The sequence below is a fragment of the Hyaena hyaena genome, unplaced genomic scaffold (assembly GCF_003009895.1).
Source record: "Hyaena hyaena isolate Hyena2069 unplaced genomic scaffold, ASM300989v1 scaffold_178, whole genome shotgun sequence".
Classification (NCBI taxonomy): Eukaryota; Metazoa; Chordata; class Mammalia; order Carnivora; family Hyaenidae; genus Hyaena; species Hyaena hyaena.
Window position 1 is genome coordinate 1,443,860 of NW_024080807.1, and position 19,932 is coordinate 1,463,791.

General features: G+C 41.3%; 1 protein-coding gene and 1 pseudogene across 12 annotated transcripts in view; one reads left to right on the forward strand and one right to left on the reverse strand.

Annotated features, from left to right (window-relative positions):
* Positions 1 to 19,932, forward strand: part of EPB41L2 (erythrocyte membrane protein band 4.1 like 2) — a 222,382-nt gene that overhangs the window by 51,100 nt on the left and 151,350 nt on the right. The window contains exon 2 of one of the 12 annotated variants that reach the window (XM_039240417.1): positions 7,637 to 7,754. The exons of 10 other annotated variants lie outside the window; for them this stretch is intronic. The gene's annotated coding sequence lies outside the window, so the exon portion shown is untranslated. The remainder of the gene's footprint in view (positions 1 to 7,636; positions 7,755 to 19,932) is intronic. One more of the 12 variants, XM_039240418.1, reaches the window with a different exon arrangement.
* LOC120237232 lies at positions 18,148 to 19,545 on the reverse strand (annotated as a pseudogene).

Genomic DNA, 19,932 nt, shown 5'->3' on the forward strand with positions numbered 1-19,932 from the left:
CTTAGCAATCTTAAACTAAATAGGAGGGGCACCTGGGTGGCTTAGTGTCAGGTGAGGGTCTAACTCTTGATTTCAGCTCAGGTCATATCTCATGGTTTGTGAGATCGAGCCCCACGTCACATTCTGTGCTGACAGATTAGAGCCTACTTGGGATTCTTTCTCTCCCTGTCTCCTTGCCCCTCTCTTCCTCCCTCCTTCTCTTTCTCTATCAAAATAAATAAACTTTAAAAAAAAAAGAGAGAGAGAGAGAAAACAGTAGTGTTTAAAAGTCAGGGTATGCTGGGAATGGAGCCTAAGTAAGTGAAGGGAGGAATGCTGTTAGCTTGACCCTATTTGTGCTGTGCTTTGTGCTGTGCACATCTTTTTTGCATTCTGGTGACTAGGCTGGTTGGCTAGCCTGTGGCCTTGGCCACATCTGCAGGTCCACGTGGCGTTTGTGTCTTTTACCTGAGGTTCCTACAAGCTCGGTTATCTTCTTGCTCTCCATGTTCTAGAATATAATCACCTATTTGCTGGCAATGTGATTTCAGTCTAGATTTCTCAATTGTGTCATGTGCGTTCCCTCCCTCCAGGAAGAACTGCGTTTTAAAGTGATAGAAATGACCCGCGCCGCTCCTGCCCCTGCCCCGTGGCAGCGCTCCTATCTCCCACATTAAATTCTGGCCTTGACCTTTTATTGCCTCCTTGGGAAGATTTGCTTACTTCTATTCAAGGGCCTCATTTTACTCTTGTTTTTTTTTTGTTGTTGTTGTTTTGTTTTTTTTTAAAACTGTGGTAGTGTCACCATTAGTGGCCGGGGGTAGAATAAATAGCAACTCTATAATGTGTGTGTTTTGTTTTTCTGTTGAATTACATGAAAGCGTTTATTAGACATTTTGATCCAAAATAGAGATAATTATGGGAAAAGCTCTCTTTCAGCAAAAGGCCCACTAGCAGGGCATCAGTGCTTATCACTGTGACCATGCCATTGGACTTGTCCCTTGCAAATTGAACATGCTTCATTGCACAGGTGTTTGCATGGCTGAGCAAATTATATTTGGACAATAAACTGTTATGGCTGTCCGTGATTAGGGAGGCTGGGCGGAGCTGTCCATGGAGTACTTTGGTAAGGGAATTAGAATATCTGCAAACGTTTTTGTAAGAAAACAAAAACACTTTCTGAGAGTAAATACACTTTTTCTTTGATTCTTTGATGGTTCTGAGGTCTTCAGTGTACTAGAAGTCAGCCTTGTACTGGAAAGATATTTTTTAAATCTCATAAATTTTATTTATAACTTTGAGATTGTTAAACAGTACCAGCTTTTTCTTATTAGAAGACAGCTGTAGTGGATTTTGGCTACAGCCATAGGAAGATCCAACCTCCAGTGTCCTATGGTTTTAGTCTATAGTTTCTTTTTGCTTTTTGCACAGGTGTGAAATCTGTGTTCAGGAACATAAGAGTGTAGGTTGACGAGGTAATGGTCATAAGATTTCTGGAGGTATCTAAGTCCAGGTAAAGTCTGTGGCTGTGAATTTGAGAAAAGTTCTAATAGCTATTTTTGTTTTGCTGCACAGGTACAAGTAAGTAAGGCCAGAGTTATGTGGAACATGGAGAGAGGAGCTGGGGGTCAGGGGTATAATGGTGGCCCAGGGGATCTGAGCTGTCAAAAGCGGGTAAGGAAGACCTGGGTAGAGGCAGGGGCAGGCTGCTCAGGTCAAAAAATTGTTGGAGTTGTGGTGGAAGAGAGATTGAGCTAGAAAGATGGAAGATAATCAGAGGTCAAGATGCAGGGATTTGAGATAATGAAACGATTCTGGTTCTAGGGCAGGAATTTTCAAGAAATAACTTTAGAAGGCTATGAGTGGCCTTTAGAATATGAGAAAGAATGAACAACATGAGACTCAGCGTCTTATCTAACCTATGTGGAATTTTTACATGAATTAAAAAGAGGTTCCCTTTTTGGGAAAAGTTTTCAATTAAGAATAATCACATCTCAGATCAGCCTCAAGAGCCATGATACTGTCTCTGCACAAAGCTTCCCCTTTGGAAGAGGGGAAGTGAGAGGGAACGAGGTGCCTTTTTTCTGGTTGAGGAAATCTGGTAGAGAGAGGGTTCACCTCCTCCCTGCCCCCCCCCCCCCCCGCGCCTCCCCCCGCTGGGGTTGGTCTGGATTTAGCACAATTGGCCTGAGTTTAGGCTTTAGTCTGGATCTGAGTGGATCACGCGTAGTCATTTGAGAACTTTGTTTCCATTAAAACTGGGTGTGTTTACATTGTATTTGCAAACGGGGCTGGGAAGGAAATATTTTACTCTGGGTCACATTTGGAAAAAATTGAAAAGCCAGGGCTTGGGGTATGACCGTGGGAATGGGTAACTGCAATGGTGAGGAGGGCAGGGTCACTGGGATTTGCTTTTTAAGTAGGAATGGACACACATGCACACTGCTTTGCGCCTTCTAACAAACAGTAGGAGTTTGGTTAATAAAAATGATTGCAATTTGGAATGCATTATACAGTGAAGGTTTGGGATTCAGCTCCCCTTTTCCTGGTGGTAGAGAAAAGAATGGCTCAGATATTGGGTGAGCTTCTGGTTCAACACTGGGTCTCTGCAGCTCCACCGTCCGACCAGAATGAGATTAGGGGAAATACCAGAGTCTGGGTTATTGCTAAGATCTGTAAGAGCTGCATAGTGAGTCTCAGAGACTTTTGATGTGCTCTGGGGTCACAGGGAGACAGCTTTTGGCAACTTGGACAGTGATGGCTCAACCACAGCACACATGATCAGCAATAGAAAATCGAACATTTCTAGAGGGTTGTGATGGTAACAACTCTAAAAAGTCAAGTAGACACACTCTTAGGAATTGCAAGATAGAAGTTCTAGCACCTTCCTCCTGCTGTCGCCATGATTTTTTACAAATGAAAAAATATTAACATTAGTAACTGAGTGTGATTTTTGGCTTTGCCTTTAGAATGTGAGTGAAAACAGGCAGGCGGATTTAGACTTCCCTCAGCCACCTCCCCGTTGTTATGAGGAGTAAAATCATGGTAGTAAGTTGCAAGGCCTTGTGTTGCTTTCTAGACTGACCCTGGAAGGTGAGTCTAGTTTGTCTTCATACTGGACCACATTGGTCAGGCGTTGGCAGGGGGAAGTGGGAGACTACATAAACAGGGATGGAAAGGTGACCGGGCCCTTGTGGACTGGGGAGTAGGAGGTTGGGCCGAGGCCCACTCCTGTAGCACTTCACAGCCTGTCTCCCGAGTTCTTATCCCAGCCTCTCGCCAGGTACCCCATTTCTGGGTGGGCCCCTTGCTGGAGGAGTGGCCGCATAGGGATTCTGCACTGGCTGTTTTCTACTGTGAATGGAGGGTGGGAAGGGGTCCTTTCCCACTTCCTCTTCCTGAGGAGCAAATGGGTTGTAGTTGAAATTCCTTACTGTGTGTTTTCCTTAGCAGTGTTAAAACCTGCCATTAATTTTTCAGTACTTTCAGGTGCTTTATAGCTTAATTGGACCTTCATAAGTAGACGTGGGGAGTTAGTATTTCCTTTAATGACTTACTGTGGATCAAGACAATAATAGGCAACATTAACTTAGTGTTTATGTTAGAAACCGTCATTCTACCTACATTATTTTATTTTTGTCTATACAAATTGCCCGGCATTATATTTTCTTAGCCTCAGTTCACAGAATGAGGATTGAGGGCTTGCCTCTCAATTTTCCTTTTTTTTCAAGATTTTACTTTTAAGTAATCTCTGCACCCACTGTGGGGTTTGAACTCACAGCCCTGAGGTCAGGAGTCACATGCTCCACTGACTGAGCCAACCAAGTGCCCCTCACTTTCACTTAAAAAAAAATTATTTATTTTGAGAGTGTGTGCATGAGAGAGAGAGAGAAGAGGAGAGGAGAGGAGGGGAGAGGAGAGAGAGGAGAGAAAGAGAGAGAGGTGGGCAGAGAAAGAGGGAGAGAGAGAATCCCAAGCAGGCTCTGCATTGCCAGCACAGAACTTGACATGGGGCTTGAACCCATGAACCATGAAATCATGACCTGAGCTGAAATCAACACTTAACCTGCTGAGCCACGCAGGCACCCGAGTTTCACTTTTGACATCTCTCACTCCCCACTGTGCCCACCCCTTTCGCAATCAAGTCTTCCCTCCATTTGGAGTTGGGGTGTATGTACGGTTCTGTTTTCTAAGCCAATGACTCAAGAGTCCTGGCTCCTGGCCTGAATTGGGAGTCCCCGTGTCCTGCCTATAGACAGAGTGCAGAATCAGTTCTTCTCAGGCCTGCCAGATATTAATAAAATTCAGAGCAGCTAAAGTTTAGCTTTTCAAAGATGATCCCAATAGTATTTGATGCTGTGCTCTACAAAACACTCAAAAGCTGAATAGTTGTTAAGTTTAGGGTTTCTAAAGAAGAGCAGTCATGTGTGAGTAAGGTTTTCAGGGGCCAGGAAAGACTGGTTTTGTTAAATAGTGATAGGTGGGCTAAGGGGTGCTAGCCACGGCTTGTTTTCCAGAGACCATTCAGAGCCATGGCTGGTAATGACGTCACCTCCATGAGTGTCACATCATTCTTTTTTCCTACATAACCTGCCCCTGCTGTGTGTCCCCCTCTTTTTAAAAAGAACATGTAACTTACTACTGTGAGGGGTTTTTATTTTCCCAAAAATAAGTATGAAATTCAATTCTGGGTGTGCGTGCATGCACACGAGCGTGTAGAGGTAGCAAGATGAAAATCCAGTGTTTTTTGAAAAGCACACCGTCCCAGAAATTCCAGTTTTAGGTTACTTGCGTTCAATCACTCCCAAGGGATGTTTCTGGGGAAGGGTGGGGACAGAGGAGGGGCTTCAGACTAGATGAAAAAAATAGCTGTGAAGGAACGAAGTTGAGGGTTTCCACCCCCAACCCTCGCTTTGAAGACTGGGCTGTAGTGTTGCTAAGGGAACTCTGATTTTCAGCATATTTCATAGAGGCTGAAGTGCTCGGATTCCAAATTGTCAAGCTTGGATTCAAGGGATTGGATCTTTTTTAATGATAAATTTACATGTGTGTTGAATACAATTTAGACTATGGAGAACCCTAAATAATAAAAGCTTTATTCGCCCTTTCAGACATAATCACTATTAATATTATGGGGTTTTTATTCTTGTACCCTACATTCATAGCTTATAGAATGAATACTTCAGTAAATGTATTTGTATGCATTTTGCAAAACAGGGCTCATACTATATATTTGGGTTTGTCCACTTTCATTCAACTTTCTTTTGTGTGCAGTCAGCCCTGTCAAAGTAATTTTTTAAAATATAGAATTTTAGAACTGTAAGGTACTTTAAGAGATAATGAATCTTTCCTCTCTTTATTTTGTAGATGAGGAAATTTAGTAAAGTGACATTAAATGACTTGTGTGAAATTGTTACTTTCAGAACTGGCATCGGGACTGGTTAATCACTGCCTGTTCCACTTTACTTCTTACATTCTGCCTATTTCACTTTATTTACTGGGGAGAATTTGTGAAGTAGTAGCCTCTAGGATAAATTAGAGATCATTACCCAAGAGAGTTCAATCCATCTCACTATAACTTTGAGTCTGACAACAGGGAAACCTTGAAACTGCCCTAACACACCTGTGTAGTTCATTTGCCCCAAGTAATGTGTAGAAGTTTGAAAACCATTATGATATGGCTGAATTGCTGCTGTTATAGGGCTATTTGATGTGAACCTGAAAGGAGTGGAGGTTAAAAATGTATGTTTTACATTTAGAATAAGCACCAGTATGCTGGAAGTTTTTCTTTTCCTCTGCGTTAAAACCAATAAATCTCTGAAGACATTTTAGTGGTTTTGCCCAACTATTGATTATCCTCTCCTGTGCCAGATTTCTTCTACTCTGGAATATATTTGCCTTTTTTTTTTTTTGCTGAATTCCTATAGGAATTAGCTGTATCATTCTTTTGCCAATTGCTCACACAGTCATATGGCATTTTTTTCTAGTGTTGTCTTGACACTTGAGTATTTGATGAATGGTAGCTTTCCATGGGGTTGTGTGTGTGTTAGCGTCTAGTTTATCAGCTTCCCAAGGAGGGGAGGTTGCCCTATCATCCCCTTCCTTCCTGCCTCTCTGTGTCCCCTCACTTTGCTTTGTCTTCCTGGTTCTAGCAAAGCAGCTTGTAGACTCGCCCTGTTACTATTCTGATTTGTTAAAAAGGTTCTGAGCACAGTTAGGGCAAATTAGGACACGTGGCTTCTTCTTTCACCTCTGTGAGCTGTTAGTCGTGCTCAGGAATATAGTCATGCTGAAGAAAACAAGTCTAGCATGCCCATCTGTTTGGGTCAACAGGTAGTTCGATGTCCTTTCTGAGGCAGTTAGGGATTCAGACAATGTCCTGGCGCACCCGTCTCAGACTCGCCCTCACCTCTGCTTGACCTTAGTCAGTCTGTATAGAACAGCTGAAGGGACTTTAGTGAGATAGGGGGGATGTCTGAAAAATAGGTGATGCAGGATCCTGTTTTCCTTGGACAAATTCCTCCACCACAAGTCTCTAGCATATTAAATTCTGTCTGCGTCTTGAAGACTTAACAATTTTGTACATCTTGGCTCTCTGCATCTTGAGGGAAGAATTGAAGGCAGAATGAAGGGGATGAAGAAATTCAGTGTAGAAAAATCTCAGGACACAGGGAGTGGGGAAGAAAGGAAATAACATTTACTAGGATATATTTGTAGGTGGGGGCAGGATGACAGGAGAAAGTGGAAAGACATCGCGAAATAAGGGTAGATAGCCAAGTATTAGGGTGGGGACAGAATCTGAATGTCATTTGGCAAAGTTGATTATACTTTTGGTGCTTTTCCAGACGTTTTCCAAATGATTGGGGTGGGTGGGGAACTCGACGAGAGATGACAGCTTGGGTGCTGGAGAAACAGGATGGGAACAGCCTGGGTGGTCAAAGTAGGACGACAGAGAACTAAAAAAAAAATGTCTTTTTTCTCCTGATGGTCCTCGGTGTTTCTTATAGTACTGTACTTAATTTATTTTCTAGCATTGTGCCAAAAAGTTAAATATAAAGAATCTCCTTTTTGATCCACTGCTCGCCTTTTTCCTGTCTCCATAAGCTATTTCCCTGAGAATAGGCTTTGGAGCCCTCCCGTCTCCAGATTTATTCCCTGTAGAAAAGTGTCAGGACACAGAAGATCTGGTAGAGAAAGAGACCAATTCCAGGAACTGCACAGGAAAACAGCCACACCACTTTAGGGAGCAAGTACCCATTGTGTGATGTGCGCGCGCGCACATGTCTGCTCTTTTCCCTTAAAGAGCTGCGATGTACGTGTGCAGAAAGTTTCATGTGTTGCTTGAGTGTGATCTTTCTCTTGCAGGCTTTTTTTTTTTTTTTTGATTTGTCATATAGAAAAATTAATGAATCTGCAGACCCCCTAGGCCTTTTGGATTATTTTCCACCTGTTTCTGTTTGGTTCTGAGAAAGGAGTAAAATAACTGGGGGATTTTATGATTGGAAAAGGAATTCTCCTTGCTAAAGATACTTATGTTTACCGTTGGGTTCTCGTATCCGTCGTATTATTTTCTGACCCGGGCTGGGGCCCCTGTGACATAAGCGTTAGGAACCGAATTGTGTCAGCACTGCTACTTAAGGCGTTTATCCTAATCCAGGTGTCCTTGGATTGTGCGGTGCCAACGAGCAAGGTGGTGGCGCTGATTGCAGACCTGGGCTGCAGGTGTGAGCTCTGGAGAGCCCTGTGGTTACCCAGTGAAACCGTTACCGGTAAATGTGAGTTGGTGTTTTTCTTTGGATGCTGTTTTGACCGCAAGAGGGTAGTGGTATTTGTGTTATTTATAGTGCCGTTCTCCTAGATTGGGACGAATGTCTGTGACTTCTGTCTCCTAGGGTGCCATCATGCAGCAGAAGTAAGCAGAGAGAGACAACCAGTAAGGAGCCAGCGCAGATAGATTCCGGATTTGGGCGTGCGGTATTTGGGTTGGCCAGGCTTCCTGGAAGACAGGCTTACATTGTACTTGTATAGCTATATTCTAAAAGTTCTGTGTAACCGTCACGCAGTTATATGCATGTGTTCCAGAAGAATAAAATAGTGAATTCCTGGGCTTAGCCTCCGTTCTGACACCCACAGTTGCTGCTTTACTGGACAGGTGCCCCTTTATGTTTCCAGCCATTGCTCGTCCCTGCTTTCTGCCTTGATTTTCTTTGGCAACGGGAACAGGGGAAGGAAGGTCCTCCATCCTTTCATCAGATGAACACCCCACGTGAAGGAGAGATTATAGCAATGCCCGTGGCTGTTGTGTTTTACCTGCTCTTGGACAGTTGCATACAGTTTTTACCCCTGTAGGGGTGTGGGAGCTCAGCAGTGGGAGGAGCAAGGGAGGAAGATCCCAAGAGGAAAGTGTGTTTGAGAAAAATAAAGCTTTTGAGAAAATGCAGAGCGGCCAATTCATTCAGAAACATGAGCTCATCAACTGGTTGATTTAACGGGTTAATGCAAATGAGAAATGCCTGGCGGATCTCCTTTGCCAGGAGGTTAGGTTTCTGCCTTTGCCGAGGATATTCTAAGAAGGTGCCGTAGTCACTTTGCTCAGTTTAAAATTTCTTAGACTCTCTAGTGTCTGTGATAGGAAGGATTGGCTAAATTCTTTTGGGTCCCTTCCCTATCTAAAATGATATGGCTAAGGAGGACCATATAGCCTGAAATATGTTGTCATAGGAGCTACTTTGGAACCATTCTTTTTTTTCTCTTAGAATTTAATACCTTTTTGAAGATAATAGCCTTTAGGTCAGTCTTAATCCATGAGAACCAATCATGCAGATTGAAGATAGTAAATCCTATACTCCTCACACTTTATTAATATGAATCTTAAAAGATGGCACAAGGTTTCTCATTATAAATGTGCCAAAATAATATTCCATTAGAGTGCTGTTTAATATTAGTCTTACTCTATTGAATCGTTAAGGTGATTATATTGGATAATAGAAAAATAAGCTCATAATGCCTAGAATTGTTTGGAAAAAAAAATCGGTGCTTAAGTTTCTTCAAGGCACTTTCTGACAACCTCCTTTCTTTCTATACAAATGTACTAAGCATAAGTTTGTGCAAAGGGGTGTGTTTTTTTGCTATGGAGGATGCAGAGAGGAGTAGCAGAAATATTTAGTAGGTGAAAGGTGGGCATAGGGCCTAGACTGTGGAAGGGCTGAGAGAGGAGGTGGAGTGAGGGGTGGCATTGAGCTGGGAGTGGCAGGCAAGGTCCTAGCATGGTAGCTGGACTTGGCCCCATGGTGGGGGAGACGATGGGCATGCTGTGGCCGGCTGACTCTTGAGAAGAGGCTGGCGGAGTGAGCCTGCAGATTGGAGTAGCTTTTACCTCAACAGTACTCTTCTTTATGGACAGAACTGAGTAGAAAGGCTGGAAAGGAGGGTCCAGCCAGAGCCTAGAGGGACTCTGCATTTGACGTGGAAGAATTTGGGTTTTCTTTCTACAGTTAACTGAGGTTTTCCGAACTGATAAATGACATGATCAGAACTGGAATTGAGGAAGAGTTGGGTAGAGATTCAAAGTAGGGCTAACAATTTATGGGGAAGAAATAGTTATGAGAAAAATGTACCTTTGGTAAAATATGTAAGGTTCTACTTATTTTAACCAGAGTGTGCTGTTTATAATTACAACTTTTTTTTCCCCACATACAAAAGTCATGAAGTAGTCTAGGGTACTATCTGCTGCAGATAAAGTACATACACTTCAAGTAAAAGAGGAACAATCAGCATAAGGCCCTGATTATGATCTCTCTTCATCCAGTATGTTCAGATACTCACTTTTTGTAATTAGTCCTGGCCCTTGACATTCATCAGGTGAGTGTGCAGTGTGTTTCCCCTGAAGGTGTTCCTTAAACCGTTCTCTTAACAGTGTTTAGAAAATGTTATTTGGTTAATTAAAAGGTATATCCTGATTTCCCCACCCCCAATTTATTAAGCTTCTAGTTCCATTGTAGTTTGCTATTTTAGGAAAGTTCTTCTCCCATTTTGGACCATAGTTTCTTTTTAATCCTTGTGACTATTATTTGATGTTGATAGTCCTGAAATTCAAGGTAAAAGTGCCTTGGAAAGAAAGTTAAAGTCCTGGCTGTAATAAGTGAGAGAGTTGGAATTGAGATCACATCTGCCTAATAGTTACTTTCCTTATCTGTAAAATGGAGGTATTGAAACTACATTTCTCAGAGTGGTCATGAGAAATTAAATGATATCTGTAGCTTTTTAATAAGCTATCTTTTAAACAACATGAACTATAGAAGCCTGGTGTTTATGAACCCAGAAAACTTGGTTGGTTTGGTGAGATACGTAGTTTTATGTTCAGAGTTTTCTCAGTTGTAAGTTTTCTTTTCAAAGTTAATATTTGAAATCGCCCAGTTTTTAAAACAATAATCTTATTTTGTGCACTGTGATGAGTGAAACTTGTATCCTCAATACTTTATTTTAATTCTTCCCCACAGGCTGTCCTTCTGCTCCTTCAGTTCTGTTTTGTGTTAATTTTTATTGCTTCCCCCCCCCCCCCCCCCCAAAATGCAATAGTCTTGTAGTGTCCAAGTGGAAACATTGTCCTCTTTGTTAGGGCCAAAGAAGTGCCTTTGTCATTCCTTGGAGACATTCTGCAGATGCCATTTTGCAGTTCTGAAAAATCTGTCCAGTCCTCCTTGTGCCGTGTTAAATTGTGCGTGTGTATGACTTGGTATTTTAATGAAGTTGTAGTGAAGACTTGACAGTGATACTTGTCATACGATAACAACACAAGAAAGGCTCTTTCTCCATCGAACGCAGATCTGTGTTCGCCATCTCTCCATAGTGCTGTGTGGTCTGAAAGGAGACCCCTTCTGCACTTCGGCGCTCAGACGCTTGATGCTTTTCAACTGACTTCATAGGCAACTGTTAAAACAATGAATTCTGAGCGGGAGCTCTTAAGCCTTTTGTTGATGTGTATTGTTTTTCAAAGATCTCTTAATTTATATGTTCTTAATAGCATTTTGAGGGGCAAGAATGAGCTCTGATTTGCTAAGTGGCTTTAATCCTTGTATTAAGAAGAAGTGTGGGTGAAAATCTGTTGGGAAACTGCCTTGATAAAATCCAGGAAATTCCTTTCATTCTTTTAAATCCAATTAAAACCTAACTTAAAAAAAAAAAAAGGCCTCTGATGTCACCGTGTCTGAAAGCGCGTGCCTCTTAGAGTCTAGTAATTTCTTGTATACCAGTGCCAGGCTCAAAGAGGGATAGTATGAATGTACCTCTGTGTTTTAGGTAAGTCTATACCACCTGTCATGGTACTGGTTTATTAGAATTTCGCTGGGGACTTATGAGTGCAAAACTCATCCTGTTACGCACTGCCTTGAAAACTGCTAAAGCAGGGGTCCAGAAATAAAGGGAGAAAACTTCACAATGTTTGTTTTAATGGACTTGAATCTATCTAAATATTTTTGTTAATCGTAGTAACACATACGCAGTGAAAAAAACGTGGTAATATAAAAAAATAGAAATAAAGCAAAAAATTTTTCATTGTCATCATTTAGGATTATCATTTGGGCTGAGCAGTTCCTGTCTTTTATCTGCAAATATGTACACGTGGGTTAAAACAACAACATTCTCCTTTGAAACCTGCTTATTTTTTCTTGGCAATATATGGCGAATGTGTTTCTATAAATTCTTAAGCTGGTAGCACTTAATTTGGGGAATATTAATTCATAGCGCATTCTTTCATTTATATGGACTCCCTTGGAAGTTCTCGATTAGTAGGAAGTGTGTACATTTATTGCTTAAAGATGTGTGTGTCAGAAAGGGAGAGACTGATCATTTTGGATGTTTTCCAGGATGATAAAAGCATAACAAGTCTTTATTAGAACTGTTAAGAAGCCCTTGAAACAAGTAAAGATCTGATCCCATAAACCCTGGTACCTCCCAGACAGCTGGCTCACTGATTTCCAACAAGAGCTGATTCTGTGGCAGCCTGACTCCTGTCATCTGGGGCAGAGGTTCAGGGATTACAGTGTTTGTATATGTCTAGCCATCAGCTGGCCTTGTTTTATGTAATGATACCAAGCCCTGTCCTGCCATTCCATCAGTTTTTTCTTTCTTTCTTTTTTTTTTTAAAGATAAATATACAACTGGTACAGGACAGATCCTGTTACAATAAGCTTAATGGCAGAACTGAACTCTTTATTAATACGGATATTCTTATAGGGTTAGAGGTGGTAGTAGAAGGAAACCTTCGCCAGGGGACTGATTGTTTAGATACTTGGGACCAGCTCTTGTCCAGATGAGGAAAACTATCCTCCTCCCCCATTCTCATTACTCTGGGGTTCAACGGGAAGACTAGTTACTTTGGATATATAGATAATACAACAGAAACAAATTTTCTTGTTATAACTGTGCTGTGTGCTCTTTTGTTGGCTTACTAAACGTTTATTGAATTCTGATGTTCTAGTATGGTTAATGTGGAGTGTAGGGGATGATAATGAGAGGAGATGTAAAAGGATTGAGAGGGAGGATAGAAGATTACCAAATGATGGCCGAATCCAAGTGGTTTGAAGACAACTAGTTAACATCCTTAGGCTGGGATTGACTCTGGTGGGAGAAAAAGGTTAGGGAGATGGTGACAGGGGTGGGGGGCAGGGGGAATGTGGCAGCTGAGTTGTCAGTACTACGTTTATCCTTTTTGTCTGGTATGTATGTATATACACATACCTTTCTGTGCATCTAAGCACAATACATACATAAATGTGTATGTATCCGTTCAGTGTAGCTTTTATAGGTCTAATCATAATAGTCCTTCCCTCACCAAGGGCAGATTGTATAGAGTTCTGTTGCCCTACTGCATCTACAGGCAAGGTCTTGTCTCAGAACAGGGTCTCAGTGATAATCATTCCGCTGGTCCCATTTCCATTCATCCTGTATGCCAGTGGTCAGCTCCATTGTTCAGGCTTCCCTAGGACCTCCCTCTGCCCTGCCCTGTTCCATTGAGTAGTCATAAATCACATTCTGTAGGTCATCAGTTGTGTGGATCATAGGGTAGATGATTAGATAAGTAATAGAAGTGATTAGACCTAGCTCGTCCTTAAAGTATGATTCCGGATTACCTTCACCCACCATGTATATGGGGCTGTCTCAGAGGAGGGACTGCATTACTCTTGGTCCATTTTAGTCTGACTTTACTGTTCTTGGCATCCTGGTTACTCTATCAGTGGGTACTGTCAGAATGGTAGAAGCTCCCTGATGGGTTGGTTTGCCATCTACCAGACTTCTCTTTCGTGGCCTCGTGATTGGTGAGTGCATGCCTGTGGGCATGTATGTGCTTGTGCGTGTGCACCAAGTAAACGACCACATAACTTGATTGGGTTCCCCCTAACCCTGTGTTTTATTCTGCATATCCTGTGACTTGAAAATGAGTGAAAGAGCTATTGTTGGTTCTGATCACAAACTGCTTATTTTTAACCTTATACCTGGAAGCTTGGGTTGGATTTTTTTTTCTTCCAAGTATAGACATGGGAAGTGGACAGTCTAGACAGAGAAGAGTCAGCATTAATGAGGACACGGAAGTGTGAAGATTCATTTTGTGTTGGGGGTGGGGTGGGATGGCCAGAGGTTAGGGGAAGGGAAGCAGAAGACCAGCTGAAGATCTGGGTTGGAGCCAGCAAGTGCTAAACCTCGGATCTTATGCTGAAGAGTTTGGTATTCCTTCTCCCTGAAGAACTGGAAGCCTTTAAAAAATTAGTTTTTTTTTTTTAAGGAAGAGACATAATTACAGATATCTGTGTTTTAAATATTATTACATGCCAGGTTTTATGGAGAATGCATATTTACCCTGCACATCTGTCCTGGTGATTGTTACTATTAAAGGAGCCTGCCCAAGGCAGCCTCATTTTGATTTTCTGTGCAGTAAGACATGGTGCTATGAATTTTCCTTTTTAGGTTCTATTATAAAGGTGACTAGGATCAAATGGTTAACTTACTTGCAATGGTAAATCTTGTTGTTACCAATTAAGTACATTGTGTTTACTACAAAATAATCTGAATTTTGGGAATAGGATTTAAGGAAGGAGAGGTATCTCTGGAATTTGTTGTACTGTAATTAGAAGACAAATTTGGGCCCAGTCATCCTGGGGATCCAAAGATGTGTAAGACTGAGCTGCTGATAAATTCACAGTAAGACCAACCAATACTAAGAATTCAAAAATGGTCATTTCAGCTGTCGAAATCCATATAGAGAAAGGACAGCCAAGTGAACTTGGATGAAGAGAGAGGAAAGGATCTGGAGTGATTCCTGTAGTGAGTCTGTTTCTGTGGTTACTGGAATTTTGTTTGTAGCTGCATACTACTAAATGACTGTGATCCAAGTACTCATTCATCAGATCTATGACCACCTTACTATATGCCAAATACTGTGGTAGGCTCTGGGGATATGGCTGATAAGATTGCAGTCTTTGCTCCTAGGAATCCTAATTGTTCACATGGAGAGGCGGCCGGTTAATAGCAAAGAGAAGTGGGGAGGCATTTTGGGGAATAAGAATGTCCCTGCAAAACTGGGAGTAAATAAATTTTTCCTACTGAGCCATTTTGCTTAATAGTCAGTGGAATCTTACTGTGTATCAAGTGTGTGTGTGTGTGGGGGGGGGGAGTCATTTTATACATCACCTTCTTAATAGTTATAGAACTATTTGCTGGTAAATGTATCTTTTGTGTAAGAATAAGTTTTTACCTATTGGTATTAATTTAAAAGAACATTTGCATTATTTACTGCTGGTTATCCCTTCATGGAAAGGATACTTTTTTCTTTCCTTCTTTTTTTTTTTTCAATTGAAATTCCAGGAAGTATCACTGTTTTAGGTTTCTGTCCAACCACTTTTCTGAAGCCAGTGGGTGGGTGTATGTTTAGATCCAAGAGAAACAAATCACAACCATGGATGTGAACTTTTCAGTCTTCTCAAACTCAAAAAAATATTTTTTACACTTTTCTTATGCAAAGACCATCTTTTTCTAAAGAGGAATAAAACAAAGATAACATGCTAAGCATGTTGGGTCTTCATCATATTCCCACCTTCCGTAGTAATTAGCACAACTTCTCACAGTGTTCACTGAGAATTTTATTTCAAAGTTTAAAAAGTGGTAGAAGGATGTATGTGGTCAAGTTCAGATAACATTTTGCATTGCTGTTTTAAAGAATGTAGGCATTTTGGGAATCAAGGAATAAACATACAGTGTTAGATTTATGAAGGAAAGCAACGTGGATTGTCAGGAGGTTTCTATTTAATGAGATACAAATGAGATATTTGAAAGTATTTGAGCTTAAATGTATTAAATAGGACAGTGAGGAAGAGGTGAGGAAGGCTTTGTTAATTGTTAAGGGCTTATAAATGCATACTTGATGTAGTACACAGATTTCCTATGGTGTAACTACTCCCCCAACCCCCACTGTCATCGTGTTTTGTGTGGGTGTGGAAAATACACAGCCATGGAGGTGCACATTATTAACCTGGCAGAAAAGGGAAGAGGATATAAGTAGGAAAGTATTACGACCATAAAGCTGATATATTTTAGGCTCAGAGCTGCCAGTGTTTCCAACTTGTGGACTTTGAACAAAGATTATACAGTTTAGTAGTTAAAATTTGTATAATCAGGTTGTAAGGACCTTCAGGACATTTACTTGTATACCCTAAACTTAGTATATGGACCACATTGTAATATGAGGAATTTTTTTCCTAGACGACCCCCCCCTCCACTCTTGTACTAAACAAAGCTCCTCATTTCTGTGGTTTAGGGTCACCTCTTTGCTTTGCTATTACAGTTAATTCCGTACATCACAATGTGCTTCTTCGTTATATTTCTCTTGTTCCCAGTCCCAACATTTAAAGTATATTTCTTAGAGGCACCACCTGGGTGGTTCAGTCACTTAAGCATCCAGCTCTTGATTTCAGCTCAGGTCATGATCTCCCAGTTTACGAGTTCAAGCCCTGTATGGGCTTTGCATCTCCAACACTTGGGAATCTCTCTCTCTCTCTCTCTCACTCTCACTCTCACTCTCTCTGCCTCTACCCTGCTTGTGTGCACTTGCTCACTCTCTCTGAAAAATAAACTTTAAAAAAATAGATTTCTTATATACAGCATAGAACTGGGTCTTTTTCAATCTGATAATCTCTTTTTTTTTTTTTTTTTTATTTTATTTATTTCTAGGAGAGAGAGAGACAGCGTGAGCAGGGGAGGGTCAGAGAGAGAGGGAGTCACAGACTGAAACAGGCTCCAGGCTCTGAGCTGGCAGTCAGCACAGAGCCCGACGCGGGGCCCGAACCCACGAACCGAGAGATCATGACCTAAGCGAAAGTCGGATGCTTAACCGACTAAGCCACCCAGGCGCCCCAATCTCTGTCTTTTAACTGATGCATTTAGACCAGTTACATTTATTTTAATTATTGATGTTTTGAGGTACCATATTGCTATTTGTTTTCTGTTTGTCCTATCTGTTCTTTCCTTTTCTTGTCTTAATCTGAATTATTTTTCTGATTCCATTTTATCTAACGGCTTATTCTATTCTATATACATCTTATTTTCTGTTACCCAATTTAAATTGAACTCATTAACTTGTCTCCAAACCTTTTATTCCTCCTTTAACTATTTCACTGACTGGCTTTGCTCTTTAATTAACTACTCTTTTTCTCTCTCCTGTAGCTCTTAAGTGTCATCAGATTCTTACCATTGTCCTAATTGAATATTTTGTGAATGTATCCACTTCATTTCACTGATGCCTTCCATATTCAGACATTGTAACCTGTATAAAGTTCAGCTCTCTCATGGTCCATTTTTAACTTTGTTAGCCAAAGAAACACAAGTCTCAACACTGACAAAAAAAAAAAAAAAAAAAAAGGACAAACCATTTGTTTTTACTTTGCTCTCTTGAAAAATAGTGGTTTCATAAGAGCAACAAAACTTAAATCTCTGTCCGTTTGTAAATTTTTCTGATTCTTTCTCATCATAGTATATAGCCTCAGACTCTTCCTTACCAATCTCTTCCCAAACAATAAATACCAGCTCTCTCTGAGTTTTAGCTTGAGTCTCTCCTATGTTCTTTATGGATCTGTTCTTTTCTTAGTATCTTAGCCTGTTCCATAATAAATAAAATTGCTTTCAAAATTGAAATTACAACGGTAGAATTCTCTTTGGAAGAAAGGGAACAGACTATCCATTTGTTAATATTTTATTTTTTAAAAACATTAGTACAGCTACCATGTCTTTTCTGGATAAATGTTGTGATCTGTCTAGTTTTCCTGATTTTTTTTTTAAGTTTTATTTAATCCATTTTTTTTTGTATTATAGTCTGACTAGTAGTTTTTAGTTTTGTGCATAAATTCCTTTCATAATACCTCTTTGCTTTTCAAAAGAAGGCCAAATGTTTTAATGTAGCTTTTACCTTGTAAGGTTCTTGCAGTTCTAGATTTTAATATACTAGTTGGGTTTCCCTGATCACCTGTTTGGTCTCTCCTCCCTAGAATTCTGTACGTGTTGCCAGTCATATTTTATTCCTCAGTCTCAATGTAGATATAATTTTTTTTGTGTAGCCATTCTATGATGTTTTTTTTCTACTGGGCCGCCTCCTCCCTGTTAAGTGTACCTACTGAATAACCTCCCCTCTCCCCAGTTGACTGTTTATTTGCCTTTCTCCACCATCAAGTTATAAGCTCCACAAAGGCAGTTTTTACATACCTGTTCACAATTGTCTGGTACCTAATGGGCTCTCAATACTTACTTGCTGAATGAACTGATGGTTACTGCATGATCTGATACTGGCCTTCCTGTCTTTCATTCTTAGCACTTATCTTACCCCACACAGCTAGTTGGTAGCCAATGTTCCGGAGGAGCATTAGCCTGATACTGAGGCTTCCTTCTGAATATTTTCTCATTAAACATGTGTAGGTAACTCTGTCCCGCCTAAGGGGATAGATTGCATCTACCATGTTTAGTTTTTATAGTACCTTGAACTCTGTTCTTGTTAGGCAGACTTTTATTTAGTTCTGGTCCCTTTGGATGCCTTGCCAAATAGTCCTTAACAATTTTTTTTGAGGAAATCCTCACTTTCAAGGTGCTTTTTATTTATTATTATGTTACTCAAACTTTCAAGAATAGTTGTAAATGAGGTAAAAGGTTAATAATAGCAAAGTATGCTAGAATTAGGGTAATTTTCTCTTAATTCTGGGATGATTCCCTAAGTATCATCCCTTTCCTTGATCTGTGTAATCCTCTCCAAGAAATTCAGTGTCACATCATCATGTTAAACTCTGTGTGTCTAAAAGATCCAAAATCTTGCACCTTTTCCTAGTCTTTTTTTGTCCTCTTGGGGTACAGTATACCTTATTGATCATGCATGACAAGGTAGTGCTCCCCAATTTTCCTCTTCTCTAGGGGATCTGGGACGGAAACTGTGTAGAGGTCATGATGTTCTCTGTGTGCTAGGGGATGAGTTGGGGCAAGGACTTCCCAGAAGCTGAGGGTCTCTCTTTTTCTCTTATTCTCTCTCGGGCTGGTGGGCCGAGGGGCTCTTGTTCCTTGGAGGCCATGTGGGCCATAAGGCCTACCACCTTGTTGCTGTAGCCAGATTCATTGTTGTACTATGAAATAAGCTTGACAAAGTAGTCACTAAGGGCATTGCCAGCTCCAGCACTGAATGTGGAAGAGTGGGTATCACTGTTAAAGTTGCAGGACACAGCCAGGTCTTCAGTGGGGCCCAGGGTGTCCTTGAGGGGGCCCTCTGATGCCTCCTTCCCTACCTTCTTGATGTCTTTGCATTTGGCAGCTTTCTCTAGACAGCAGGTCAGATCCACAAGTGATGCGTTGGGTGTGGCGACACGGAAGGCCATGCCAGTGAACTTATCATTTAGCTCAGGGATGACCTAGCCTACAGAGTTGGTGCCAGTAGAAGCAAGCATGATGTTCTGGGCAGCCCCTCTACCATCATGGCTTCCTAGAGGAGCCAGCCACAGTCTTCTGGGTGGCAGTGATAGCATGGACCATGGCCTTAAGTCCCTCCGCAATGCCAGAGTTGTCATGGATGACCTTGGCCAGAAGGGCCAAGCAGGTGGTGGTGCAGGAGACATTGTTGAAAATCTCGAGGGAGTTGTCATACTTCTCGTGGTTCATACCCATCAGAAAAATGGGAGCATCGGCAGATGGGGCAGAAATGATGACTTTCTTGGCCTCACCCTTCACGTAAGCCCCAGCCTTCTTCATGGTGGTAAAGACCCCAGTGGACTCCACAACATACTTAGCACCAGCATCACCCCATTTCATGTTGGTGGAATCTCACTCCTGGAAGATGGAGATGGGCTTTCCATTGATGACAAGTTTCCTATTCTCAGCCTTGACTGTGCCATTGAATTTGTGGGTGGAATCATACGGAACATGTGGACCATGTAGTTGAGGTCAGTGAAGGGGTCATTAATGGTGACCATCCACTTTACTAGAGTTAAAAGCAGCCCTGGTGACCATGTGCCCAGTATGGCCAGATCTGTTTACTCCAACCATTGCCATTGTGATGATACATTGTGATGATTCCCACAATCAAGGTTAAACATATGTCACCTCACATAGTTACCTTTTTTGTGGCAGCAGCAAATTTCAAGTATAAGGTATAGTATTATTAAGTTAATTTTATTTATTTATTTTACATCCAAATTAGTTAGCATTTAATGCAATAATGATATCAAGAGTAGAATCCAGTGAATCCTCCCCTACATAAAACAGTGCTCATTCAACAAGTGTCCTCCTTAATGCCCTTGCCCACTTAGCCCTCCCTCCCCCCCAGAACCCCTCCAGTAACCCTCAGTTAGCTCTCTGTATTTAAGAGTCTCCTATGTTTTGTCCCCCTCCTGGTTTTATATTATTTTTGCTTCCCTTCCCTTACGTTCACCTGTTTTG